Consider the following 13,129-nt stretch of genomic DNA (forward strand, 5'->3'; position numbering starts at 1 on the left):
TATATGCAGCTGAACTACATTTAAACATTTACAAACAAATTAAAAGTGTTTTTAAAAGTTGAAACAATGCAGCTGAAATACATTTAAACATTTACAAACAAATTAAAAGTGTTTTTAAAAGTTGAAACAATTAAGATTACATGATGCTGAATTTAAGTTCTGTATGTCTAGTCAGTAGGTCTAAGGGAAATAACTCTAATAAGTACTCATTCTCTTCTACCTGTTGACTGTTTCATGCAAATAAACCATTGTGACTTTACCTAGGCTGGCTAACCAAAGTTCCCACAGACTTCTACACTTGGGGAAAACAGGCGAGATGTGGAATGAAGTTGTCTCACTTCACCAGCTACAGACATCCGGCTGTGATATGGACCCCTCACGTGGGACTTGGCATCTGAGGATAGGCGTGGTCTCGCAAGCAGAATGGGCCTCCACTGCACAAAATGTCTGTTTGTATCCCAGCGGTACAAGTTATACGATGAGGTTGAGACCAATTCCCCGGGAAGGAAAGCTGCCACTCTGAATCAGGGTCTACAAAGAAGAAGGTATATGGTTTTAGCTTTATTGCGCCCGAAAAATGTAATGACATCAAAAAGTTTTGAAACTGGCTAAAAATTATTTAAATAAATGACTCTGATAAATAAGGTAAGAATATGGCATGAAAGTTTACCATTCTGCAAATATGATGTCATTAATGTGAAGCATTTCTCTATTTTCAACAGAAAAAGCCTCAAAATGGCACACTTCAAGGGTGATTTTCCTTTAGAAAACAGTGTCCACAGCTGTTGCCCACGTTAATTGTTTGATATTTTGTGCAAAATTCAAAAACAAAGCACATATCTCAAGATCTTTGTTGGCGATGCCTGTGGACAATGTTATCTGAAAGAAAATTCTATTGAAAATTGGTGTCTTCTGCAACTTTTAAAGAAAATACGGGAAAATGCACATGTTTATGATGTCTTAATTAGCATTTAAAAACACATGAAAAAAATGACTTTTATGATTTTCTGCATTGAATTTCAATTATTCAAAAAGCATGAGTGTTCAAATCTTACACAAGTATAATTTTTAGAAAATCAGGGAAAAATTTGTATGGAAACCATACATTCTTCTTTAAGGGTGATGGCATGATGTACAATAACGCCCTGTACTCGGGGGTGGGTGAGACACCCTTCCAGCCGGCGACACAGACAGTGTACTCATTTGCTGAAAATGCTACATGAAATAGTTAAAAGGGTTAGTAAAAATAAAATTTGCTCAAAACATGGCCACTTACTTGATGAGGTACTGCTAACCATCAGTGTAGTCCTGGGGTGTGTGGGGGGAATCTACCAATGTCCCATACCATTGGGGAGGAGTTCATTAGGGTTCGGGAGGGGATGACGGAGCTCCTCCGCAAAGATGGCCTCGAGGTAAGGGAGGTAACCACTGACCCGGACAGCTTGGCTGATCGAGCTGCAGATTCCCTCCAGCTCTACAAGGACGGTCTGCTACAAAATAAACAAATTTACTATATTGACACTCGATCAACACTTGTCCAAGTCAATCAGAAAGGCAATTAAACAAGAGGCCCAAGGGTCACATCGCTCACCTGAGCAATGTGGCTTGGAAAAAAGCAGAAATCAATTTATAATTGAAAAGTTTTAACCTCATTGTGGTCCAAACCAATCCTTAAAAGGGAGAGGGTATGATATGAACAAACTTGAATCTACACTAACTAAGTATGTTTGCATATTTCTTTGACTACCTGTGGCTTTATTGCCCTTTAAATTTGAACTTACAATGAAGTCCTGCCCTACATCCAGGGGTCATGACTTGAACAAAATTGAATCTACACTACTTGAGAATAGTGCTGTGCGATATTACCGGTTAACCGGTGTATCCCGATTTTTTTCTTCACAATACGTATCGCGGTATTTTTTTGTGAATAACGGTTCGGGTTCGATATGCTATAAATTGTTACAAAAAGAGCGGTGCGTCGATTTACCCAAAAGGACCCAAAAGGAACCCAAAAGGACCCAAAAGGAACCCAAAAGGAAATTAAGAACAACCCAAAAGGACTTGAAATAAAGACAATAAATGGATATATAATGAACATTTTCATATTTTATTAAATCTAAAACTATTTTTTTTGTGGGTAAAGTGTGTGGTAAGGGTGGAGGTGGGAGGTCCCTACCACCCATAACCCCCACCCATCCCGATACCATATGCCTAAAACATGAATAAGATAAAACTTTTTTTTTTTCATTTATGAAATATCATATAGTAAAATATGGTTAAACAGAAGGAGAAGTAAATTAATACTTTGTTAATTTCAGATAAAGAAATCAAAGCATACCTGACCAGATTTAGTGTTTGGTGTGCTATAAAAGTTTATGTTATTGTTACAGTTGCAACAATATAAGTATGTTTTTGCCAACTTTTATGTAAAAATATAATATAATATTCGTAATTTACTTCAAATTATTAATTTTCAATGTTTTATTATATATTAATTAAAGTCCTTTGGGTTCCTTTTGGGTCCTTTTGGGTTCCTTTTGGGTCCTTTTGGGTTCCTTTTGGGTCCTTTTGGGTTCCTTTTGGGTCCTTTTGGGTAAATCGACGCTCCCCAAAAAGAGTTATTTGCCCTTTTCAAGGTAAAATATGGCGGCAAGCGACGTGAAGTGTGATCAGAAACCAGAGACTTGTCTCTTTCAAAAACCAAACAACGACAACTGTTATATGAAACCCCTTCACGTTAAAGCTGAATCTGAGTATTACAATTAATTGAATTCACCAAGTTGTGCCAGCAAAAAAACTTATCTTGCCGCTTGCGCCAACATAACGCAATCAGGCAATTGGAATATCAACTCGAGAATACATGTAATATGAGTTTGTGTTTTCATTTAACCTTCACAAAAAGCAAAAAATTATTAAATATTTATATCGTGATATATTGCAATACAAAATATAATATTGCAATATATCGCGATACGATTTTTCCGTCGCGATACCCAGCACTACTTGAGAATGCTTCCATAATAATAGGACTAATCATTGAAAAGAAGAATTTAAAGATTTTTTCTACATGTTTCATTGTAAAACTTGGATACCATGTTATGGCCCTGCCCTACCCCAAAGGGTCATGATTTGAACAAAATTGAATGTCCACTACCTGATGATGCTATCATATAAATATGATCATTCATGCCTTTGCTATTCTTGAAAAGATTTTTAAAGAATTTCCCTAGATATTTCTATTTAAAACTTTGATTGGCAATTGTGGCCCCGCCCTAACGCCAGGGACATAATTTGAACAAACTTGAATTTACACTACCTATAAGGATGCTTCCCTGTATAAGTTTCAGCTTTCCAGGCACAGTGGCTTTTGATATTTTAATAAGAAGAATGTTAAGAATTTTCCTTTATATTTCTACGTAAAACTTTGATTGACCATTGTGGCCCCACCCTACCCCCGGGGGTCATGATTTGAACAAACTTGAATCTTCACTAACTTGGCATGCTTCCTTATAAGTTTCAGCTTCATGGCGCAGTGGTTCTTGAGAAGAAGATTTTAAAATCATATCATCAAAGAACGAGTGCACTTATGGGCCCCGGTAAAATGTGAAAAAATAAAGAATCAAACTCAGCAAAAATTTTCATTTCAAATTGTTAATTGATATTTAAACTATACGATTCAATAATTTTTACCGCTGAAATCCACGAATATACAAAGAACAAAACTATACAATGTGGTAGGGGTCAGCCGACATTGGCGATTTTCTATAGTAAATCGAGAACGGTCATTCATTTTAAAGCCTTTGTTAACTATGAGCCTAACGTTGTGCAAACTTGTGCGAATGACAAAAGACGCATATTACATTTATAAAACTTGTGTGAAAGTATGAAATTTGCACACGATTAGGCTCGTACTTAAAATATTAAAAATGTATAAAAAGTACAATGTTTTTCCTATGGCAAGTGAGAGCTATTTACCTGTATGACCCATGTTGAACCCACGTGTGGAATAAATATTTAGAATACTGATAGTCACGTGAGTTCTACCCAGGTAAACATTCCTCAAAGGTGCTCACTATAAAACATAGGCATACCACTCTTTTTCAATTTCAAATTCGATGAAACTATTAATGTTATTTTTCAAATTCAAGAGTACCAATTTCTTAGTTTAATCATTTAGATACAGGCAACTACACAATTTCATTCCATATTTTTAAAAACAGGTTTGGCACAAGAAATATCATTTCGCAAACGCGCCCGACTATGATCCACCATCAGATTGTTCAAGTATCGATTTAAATATCTATTCCTTGATTTACATAAACGAAACTAAAAGAAGGTTCGGTACGACTTTTCCGGATTTATAGGGTATCCATAGGCCTTTCAAAATATTCAATTGTTTCAAATCCATGCTGATTTAAGTGGCGCTTAACATTTTTTAAAATTAGAAATATCCAATAGTATCTAACTATTACCAATAGAGAACCATTTGGTAGTATATTTTGATGTAAAATGGCACATCAAAAGGGCCCAGTAAGTATTGCTTAAGTGCACTTGTCCTTTTCACTATTTCTGAATTATCTCTCCTTGAACAAGTTTGAAGAAATTTTAATCCCATTCACCCAAGGAAACTTTGTGCCAAGTTTGTTTGAAATTGGCTTGCCGGTTCCTGAGAAGAAAAAAAAGTGAAGAGTTAACAATGACAACGACAACTACGACAGACAACGGACAAAGAGCAATTAAGTCTCAGCCATGATATACATAAAATGGCCCTGTACTTATATCAATTAATTAAATATCACCCTCTTTCCCATTTCATATATCAAAATAAAGGAGACACTTGGTGCTAAAATTTTCTATAATAAAAATTTGTTTTCAAGAATCCACTAATTGGAAGACAGGTTTGAGAAATTGCAATGTTCTTGAATTTTGCAGAAAACATGCGTATTTGACTACCTTCAGCAAAGAATTAAAAAATGAGCACAGCCCACCATCCAAAAAATAAAATATGTTTTATTATCTTCAGAAATAGATCTTTCATTATGTATCGGCATATTTTGGATAAGAGGTTGTGCTCTATATGAAATATTGAAAAAAACGCTTCAATTTTAGGTGATTTTCAAAATAATTTTCAGGACATGAGGAAAATGACACATTTTATGACATCATACTGCATTGACTTTTGGGAAATTACATCAAGATTAATAAATACATGGTCACCAACACTCAAGTGATAAATACTGCATTTGCAACCTAGACCGAGTGGTTTTGATTTTTCAGAAATTCTCAGGGCTAAATAATGCCCAAAATAACTTGTAGCCCTTTTCACAAAAATTCTTACGACTAAGATTAAAATATGACATCTCTGTAAATCTTTTGTTAAATAAATTTTTTTTTATATTTTAAGGATAATTTACCATATACTGTTACCTAACAGAAATATAAGATTTTGAGTGACTAACTGCAATTTAAATATGTAGAAATTAATTAGGAAATTTTGGTCTTAGTCCTAAAATTTTTTGTTAAAAAGACTACTGGTCAGCAAGAGTTCATATTTACGTCAAGGTTTTAATACAATACCCTCTTCCGTTGAGAACAAAGCAAGGCTCCATGCCTGCATCTCAAAGAGGTTGTCTCCAGCTGTCTCCGACAAGACAATCAAAAATAGCAATTCACAAAAGGTTGAAAGCTTTGATAGAACTCTGCGACGATCCCTGCCTCGTAATGTTATTTTCACAAGAGACTTTCCTGGTCGGGGGCTCAGTGCAGCTCATTCCTCTAATCACGGTCCGGGCAGCTCCATTAGAGGTCTCTGTGCAGGGGTTGGTGCCCCCATCCCCACTGGCGGCCAGGTTGACCATACCCTAGATATAATTAAAAAAGATTATGAGTTAAACAAATCATGCCAAAAATCTCAATTCTACAAAACAAAAAGGCCAGGTTATTAAGCGTAAGAAAATTGACAAACTTTATGAAAAACATCAGGAAGATCGAGGTAAAATATAAACCAGATGTCTCTGTTGAGACTGTAGCTCTACTGGTTTGTACTTATAACAAAAGATTAGAAAAGAATCCATTGCCATTGTCTCTGACCAGTAGAGCTAAAAAAACATGATGTTAGCTGAATCTCAAGCCCAAGGCAATATAAAAAAGCATTCTTAACATAATTATTCTAAATCAGGTGATTTTTTTTTTATTTATCAAAATTCTATTGAAAGGAAAAATTACTTTAAATAATACACTTTGGGTGGGGGGCCCCACAACAAAATCCCTTTTGAGCACAGTGCATGCGTTCTTGATTAGTGGAAAGGTTTCTGAAGTAAGGTGCATCAGGTTGATACACAACTTCTAATGGCAGAGATGACTGCAGCTGCAAACTGGTGTTTATAGGTCAAAATTGCAGTTATTTTCAACTTATAGAGATCTGCAGTAAATAACACGCTACTTAAAAAATCCATCCCCACTCCTAAAATCGTCCCTGTTAATTCTATAGTTTCTGTAATATTCCCTCATCCGATCATTTATGTCAAACAGCATTAATTTTACTTTAAAATGAAAAACAATTAAATACCTGATTTCAGCCAATAACGTAATGCCTATACCCATTCAGTATTCTGTTTATTGTTCCATAACAAACAAAGCTATGTGTACATCTGCAGATTTAGTGCTCTCATTCCTATATTTATCTTATCCTCATCTTCAAACAATATCTTCATAAGAGAACACATCTGATTGGCTAAGCAGTGGACCAATGAGGGTAAAGTTGTCAGTTTTGTTGCCATGACAGTGCCATGGGTTAAAGTTGGATATAAAAGTTTATTGGACAATAATTGAAGGTTTTCAATGTCACTACTACTAACCGTTGGAGGAGGGCAGTACTCGCTGAGCCAGTGCTGACTCGAGACTGGGAGAACAGGAGACAATCTCGATAGCTCCAGGGGAGTTACAGTGGTCCACCAGTTTTAACAGAGCTGTCCTACAGAACATCTTGGCCAACAAAGACTCACTACTCAACAGCTCTCTGCAAAATAATCAAACAATTACATTCAGAATCAACAACAACACATTGCACTGTCTGGGCTGTTCCCTTCTCTAATTCAATGTCCCCCGGTGATGCTGGACTTTCTCAATCCCTGTGAGGGCCTCTCTAATGTCCCCTGGTGATGCTGGACTTTCTCAATCCCTGTGGGGGCCTCTCTAATGTTCCCTGGTGATGCTGGACTTTCTCAATCCCTGTGAGGGCCTCTCTAATGTTCCCTGGTGATGCTGGACTTTCTCAATCCCTGTGGGGGCCTCTCTAATGTTCCCTGGTGATGCTGGACTTTCTCAATCCCTGTGAGGGCCTCTCTAATGTTCCCTGGTGATGCTGGACTTTCTCAATCCCTGTGAGGGCCTCTCTAATGTCCCCTGGTGATGCTGGACTTTCTCAATCCCTGTGGGGGCCTCTCTAATGTCCCCTGGTGATGCTGGACTTTCTCAATCCCTGTGAGGGCCTCTCTAATGTTCCCTGGTGATGCTGGACTTTCTCAATCCCTGTGAGGGCCTCTCTAATGTCCCCTGGTGATGCTGGACTTTCTCAATCCCTGTGAGGGCCTCTCTAATGTCCCCTGGTGATGCTGGACTTTCTCAATCCCTGTGGGGGCCTCTCTAATGTCCCCTGGTGATGCTGGACTTTCTCAGTCCCTGTGGGGGCCTCTCTAATGTCCCCTGGTGATGTTGGACTTTCTCAATCCCTGTGAGGGCCTCTCTAATGTCCCCTGGTGATGCTGGACTTTCTCAATCCCTGTGAGGGCCTCTCTAACGTCCCCCGGTGATGCTGGACTTTCTAAATCCCTGTGAGGGCCTCTCTAATGTCCCCCGGTGATGCTGGACTTTCTCAGTCCCTGTGGGGGCCTCTCTAACATCTCCTGGTGATGCTGGACTTTCTCAGTCCCTGTGGGGGCCTCTCTAACATCCCCCGGTGATGCTGGACTTTCTCAGTCCCTGTGAGGGCCTCTCTAACGTCCCCCAGTGATGCTGGACTTTCTCAGTCCCTGTGAGGGCCTCTCTAATATCCCCCGGTGATGCTGGACTTTCTCAGTCCCTGTGAGGGCCTCTCTAACGTCCCCCAGTAATGCTGGACTTTCTCAATCCCTGTGAGGGCCTCTCTAATATCCCCCGGTGATGCTGGACTTTCTCAGTCCCTGTGAGGGCCTCTCTAATGTCCCCCGGTGATGTTGGACTTTCTAAATCCCTGTGAGGGCCTCTCTAATGTCCCCCGGTGATGCTGGACTTTCTCAGTCCCTGTGGGGGCCTCTCTAATGTCCCCCGGTGATGCTGGACTTTCTCAATCCCTGTGGGGGCCTCTCTAATGTCCCCTGGTGATGCTGGACTTTCTCAGTCCCTGTGGGGGCCTCTCTAATGTCCCCTGGTGATGATGGACTTTCTCAATCCCTGTGAGGGCCTCTCTAATGTCCCCCGGTGATGCTGGACTTTCTCAGTCCCTGTGGGGGCCTCTCTAATGTCCCCTGGTGATGCTGGACTTTCTCAATCCCTGTGAGGGCCTCTCTAATGTCCCCCGGTGATGCTGGACTTTCTCAATCCCTGTGAGGGCCTCTCTAATGTCCCCTGGTGATGCTGGACTTTCTCAGTCCCTGTGGGGGCCTCTCTAATGTCCCCTGGTGATGCTGGACTTTCTCAGTCCCTGTGGGGGCCTCTCTAACGTTTCTAGGTAATGTTCTCTGGGAGATGGGGATGACCTTGGGGTTGACCTTGGTGACTCAGACTTGAGGCAACCTGGGGAAACCCTGGTTAAAATACAGCAAAACTCGGCTACGAAATCACTGGGACCTATAAATTTACTTAGCTATATTAGTAATGCATTATAACCGTATAAGAAATCTATCAATTTTACATTTCTGGGGATCCAAGATGACTTGGCTATATCCGTAAATTCACAATATCCGTGTTCCTAATAAACGAGTTTTGCTGTACTCATATTACAAAATTTTTATATTTTTTTTGCCATTGCCTTATATCTACTCTCCAGCTTGAAAACAATTGACTTTTACAAATGCTCAACCTACATGTGCAACATAAATAATGATAAATGAGAGACTTACATTGTCAACATCAAGGACATTTCCAGTCAGACCAAATGTTTTGAGCATACTGTGGACAGCAAACTTGGGCAGCACTGCGGTGGAGGTTTCTGCGGTATTCCTGATCACCACGGTGATGTTCCTGATCACCGCATTGGTGCCCTTCCTCACTTTCTCTCCAATACTCATATAGTTACCTACCTTAGAATTAGTCAATTAAGTAATTTTTAAAGACTTAACACTTACCCAAGTACATGAATGAAATTTGAGTCCTGCAACCTCAACATCTTGGATACTGTGACCATCTGAACTGATGACACCCTACTGCGGCCAACCGTGTTAGACTGAGTGAATGACTTTCAGACTTCTGATCATATTTGGATTTATGGATGACTGTAATGAATAAAATATTCATAAATTGCCATGATTCAGTTGCTTAATGAAAATAAAATGAGAAATAAGAGATGTTTGTAAAACATGTATGCCCCCTCAACCACAAATTGGAATTTTTCTAAGTCCAAAAGGGCATTAACTCTGTCAAAAATGGTGTGATCAAAACATAACTTGACCTAGATATTTATCTGACTAATCTGTATACTAAATTCCATTTCAATACGTGAAACCACTCCAAAGAAAATGAACGGAAACTGAAAAAATATGGAATTTTTCCAAGTCCAAGGGGCATAACTCTATCAATTATGGTGTGATTGTACCCAAAACAAAACTTGACCTAGATATTTATCAGTCTAATCTGTATACTAAATTCCATTTCAATATGTGCAATCTCTCCAAAGAAAATGAACGGAAACTGCAAATAATTGGAATTTTTCTAAGTCCAAGGGGCATAACTCTGTCAATTATAGTGCAATCGTACCCAAAACAAAACTTGACCTGACTAATCTGTATACCAAATTTCACTTCAGTATGTGCAATGGTTATGAAGAAAATGAATGGAAACTAAGTGGACCGACAGACCGACGGACAGCAGCAAAGCAATACGCCCTCCCTTCTTCTAAGGGGGGGCTAAATATATAAGTCAATTTTTTCATAAGGGTGGATTCCACCCAGAATTTGAAAATAGCTGCAGAATTTAATGCAAATCTAGCAAATAAGGCAAAATTTCAAGATTTCTAATAAACTAATTAGCAAACTTTTTGATGATAATGAAGAGTTTTTTGTTAATGTTTCCAGTACTGAAGATCACTAAATTTTTGCGACACCTTATTTTCGCGAGATAGTCAATGACTATATATTTGCGAGACATTATTTTCAGGAATTGCTGTTTTTACTCTATACAATCATAAGGAATACTTTTAAACGCGATAATGAAATTTTCGATAGCTCATTGTCTCGCGTATTTACACGAAAATAAAGTTCTCGCGAATAAAACGTGATTTACAGTATACTACATGATCTTTATCTGGTCTTCCCTGCTGATTAAGTATGTGAGAAAAGTTTCATCACTTCCTCTCTAATGGAAATTGGAGATCTAGCAGGTGCCCCCCCCCCCATCTGAAAAACCCAAAATTTTGATACCATATTACAGTTCAGTCTCTGAAGCTTTAAACAGCACTGACCATATATCATTTTTGGGGGAATTTGAAGTTTAAACAAAGAGAATTAAAACCATGCCAAAGTTCAAAAAGGGTCATAACTATGGTTTCAAACCTCAAGATGTGCCTCTTAATAAGGGAGTGAAAATTAATGATGTGAAAATTTTACCTGCATGGTACAACAGACTGTTCCAGCAATTGCATCAGATGGTTTTAGAAACTCCTATAGCTGCGGAAGGGTAGGAAATGCTCATGCGGCCCATGTACCACCATCTCCTTAGGCCGAGAAGACCTAAAGTTGAAAGCCCTCCAAAATGCCTATAAATACAAATAAATCAGAACAGTAAGTCAAATTTTGTATTAAACATTTATAATTGAGCAATAGTTCATAAAAATTCTAACAAATCAAGTCTTACTTACCTTTTACATGACTAAATATGGGAAAAAATTGACCTTATTAGGGTGGGATACATATTACATCTTATTACATGTAAATACATGCAAAGTAAAATGCAACACATGTACATGCAGTTGAAAGTCATATAAATACACAAGAAAAGAAATCAGAAGCATTCATTCCAAAGAATTAAATTTATATGATGTTAAAATTTCCTATGTCTTGTCAGATAGTCTAAGGGAAGTAACTCAAATATGTGCTCTCATGCACTGTATACTGTCATCTATCTCAAGCAAATGATCGAATCAAAGTACTCAGAAGTGCAGAGAGCCGGGCTCATTTACAGAGTAGAACAGATTTCTTACATGAATCATGCTTATATTCTGATGAAAAAATTATTTTAAAACTATCAATTTAAATGATAAGACACTGACAGTTAGTTTTTCAATCTTATAACCATGGTCCGATTTTGTCAGAATCAGAATTAATCTGGTACTGCAGCTGAATGTAAACAAACAGGCCAGTCTGGTTCCCTCTCCTGCTTTACCTCGTATGTGTAGAGAACTACGGTAACACTGATTATCAAAAATCCCTATGCTAATGAACTATGTTCTTTGACTTATGAAGTTTTCAAAGTCATTACTATATACTAATGTTTTTTTATATAGATAAAACTTCATTTTATTTTTGTTGCTTTTTGTTGCTTTATTTAGCGTTTGTATTACCTCAAAAGTGGTTGAGAATAAGAACTATATTTTTGAAAGTAACTTCAAAATGGTGACTATGAGGTCAACAACCTGCCTTGAACAAGATTACATAAGTCTGCAATTGCTCTTTAAGCAATAAGCCTGGCTAAAAATGGTATATTTACCTAGATCGGTCAATCAAAATTCCCATTGACTGCTACACCTTGGGAAAACAGCCGAGATGTGGAGTGAGGTGATCTCTCTCCACAAGCAAGGAAATCTGGGGTGCGATGGACCGCTTGAGTGGGATCTGGCATCCAAAGAGAGGCTTGGTCTGGGAAGCCGGATGGGCCTTCGATGTACTAAGTGTCTTTATGTATCAAGGCGGTACAATCTGTATGAGGAGGTAGAGACAAAATCCCCGGGTAGGAAAGCTGCCATTGTTTATTATAAGTATTGGGTTCAAGTTGGCCTCAGTCAAACTCCTATAGGCAATAATGGGGTGAGGAAATCCTTCTTTCTACCAACACCCCCCCTCCTATGCAAAGTCACTACAAAAGACATCAAACAAAATTATGCCAATTATTGAAAACCTTAATGAGGGTGACATGAGAAACAGGTGTCCCCAGTGGATGTGAACACTGTAAGGGGAAGTGACTCCCACATGCCATCCCCGTACAGTGCGATGGCATGTACAATAACCCCCTGTACTCGGGGGTGGGTGAGACACCCTTCCAGCCAGCGACACAGGCTGTATACTCAATGTCACAACAAGACATCAGATAATTAAAATGGTTACTAAAAATAAAATTTGTTCAAAGCATGGTCACTTACTGGATGCTAACCACCAATGCAGTCCTGGGGTGTGTGGGGCAAATCTACCAATGTCCAATGTCCCATACCATTGGGGAGGAGTTCATTAGGGTTCGGGAGGGGATGGTGGAACTCCTCTGTAAAGATGGCCTCGAGGTAAGGGAGGTAAACACTGACCCAGACAGCTCAGCTGGTCGAGCTGCAGATTCCCTCTATAAGGACGGTCTCCTACAAAATAAACCAGTACATTATATTGACACTCGACACTTGTCCGAGTCGATCAGAAAGGCAATTAAAAAGATCAGAAACTTTTAGAGGTCATGCCAAAGAGAACTAAAGCAGATAAAACCAAACTTTTGCATAATTTTGCCCTAGATGCTGTTGACAGATGTACAGCTGAGATTAATCAAGCTCATGCAGTATATGCTGGAGATGCAGATAAATTAAAAAACAAGCTCTCAGATGCCAAACATGCAATAGTAAAATGTTACATGGGAGATCATGCAGAAAACACTCTCTGGTGTGCAAAAGGAAAGTAAAAAATAATTGGGTTAGCAGAGTTCTTATTTAGGTCAAGGTTTAACAATATCGTCTTCCATGGAA

The 13,129-nt window shown here is 38.7% G+C and overlaps 1 long non-coding RNA gene across 2 annotated transcripts in view; it reads right to left on the reverse strand.

Moving 5' to 3' along the window:
• Positions 1–12,138, reverse strand: part of LOC134246636 (uncharacterized) — a 53,837-nt gene extending 41,699 nt beyond the window's left edge. For both annotated transcript variants that reach the window (XR_009987665.1, XR_009987663.1), the window contains exon 1: positions 11,899–12,138. This is a non-coding gene — a long non-coding RNA (uncharacterized LOC134246636). The remainder of the gene's footprint in view (positions 1–11,898) is intronic.
• Positions 12,139–13,129: the final 991 nt, after the last annotated feature.

Source organism: Saccostrea cucullata, unplaced genomic scaffold (assembly GCF_032062105.1).
Source record: "Saccostrea cucullata isolate Sc308-1 unplaced genomic scaffold, CSIRO_AGI_Scuc_v1 ctg8919, whole genome shotgun sequence".
Lineage (NCBI taxonomy): Eukaryota > Metazoa > Mollusca > Bivalvia > Ostreida > Ostreidae > Saccostrea > Saccostrea cuccullata.